The sequence below is a fragment of the Cebus imitator genome, unplaced genomic scaffold (genome assembly GCF_001604975.1).
Source record: "Cebus imitator isolate Cc_AM_T3 unplaced genomic scaffold, Cebus_imitator-1.0 Scaffold66, whole genome shotgun sequence".
Lineage (NCBI taxonomy): Eukaryota > Metazoa > Chordata > Mammalia > Primates > Cebidae > Cebus > Cebus imitator.
Window position 1 is genome coordinate 6,747,326 of NW_016107381.1, and position 1,096 is coordinate 6,748,421.

Sequence of the window (1,096 nt, forward strand, 5' to 3'; positions counted from 1 at the left end):
AAAAAAAAAAAAAAACCACAGAGCTTTATTGTTCTCAACACCAGCGGCAGCAGTCTCTGCAGGACAGGGGAGTGAGTTCTGTTGACTGACAGGGACAGGTGGCTCCTACTTGCCGGCGATGAGCGGGTTCCGCAGGACCACAATGACTGCGTCCCCGTGCAGGAACATCGTGGAGATGTAGCGGTCTTTGTTGACTGGCTTGGACTTCTTCTTGCCCTTGCCGCTCGTGGGTACCTCAGTCCACATCTCCTTCACGTTCTCCAGCACCATGTTGCAGTGCCTATCGAAGGCCTTCACACGGCCCAGGAGTTTCTTCTTGCTGCGGCAGTTGATGAGCACTTGGGCAGTTGGGTGTTGTTCTTGACGGACTGAGTGAGCACAGAGAGTGGACCCGTGTTAAATTCCTCCTCCTCTGGCTTCTGCAGCTCCTCCGGGGTCATCTCACTCCTGGGCTTGTCGAGGAGGCTCATGTTGGTCACTAAGCTCTCGGTTCACTCCGGTTTCCTCCGCGTTGCTGCTGCCTGAGACGAGAGAGGCGGTAGTTGTTTTACTTCCTTCCATTCACAGGCTAGGACCTGAATTACAATGTTGAATAGAAGTGGTGATAGTGGGTACCTTGTCGCCTGATCTTAGTAGGTGAGATTTTAGTAATTCACCAAAAAGTATGATGTTTACTGTAGGCATTTTATGAATCCCCAATATCAAATTAATGTTACATTCTATTTCTACTTCGCTGAATTTTTTTTCCAGATTTTAATATTGTTTCTACCCCAAAATTCATGTGTATTTGGCATCTTGTCACAGGCCATATTTCAGGGGTTTCATAATCACCCCTAGTTTGGTGATTTTTTTTAAAAAATTTATTATTCTTTAAGTTCTGGAGTACATGTGCAGATCATGCAGGTTTGTTACACAGGTATACAAATGCCATGGTGGAGGTTTGCTGCATCCGCTATAATTTTCTGGCACCTATTGATAAGAATGTTTTATATTTTGCCGGGCGCGGTGGCTCACGCCTGTAATCCCAGCACTTTGGGAGGCCGAGGCGGGTGGATCACGAGGTCAAGAGATCGAGACCATCCTGGTCAACATGGTG

At 47.4% G+C, this 1,096-nt stretch overlaps 1 pseudogene; it reads right to left on the reverse strand.

Moving 5' to 3' along the window:
- Positions 1-51: 51 nt before the first annotated feature.
- On the reverse strand, positions 52-533 carry LOC108305743 (annotated as a pseudogene).
- Positions 534-1,096: the final 563 nt, after the last annotated feature.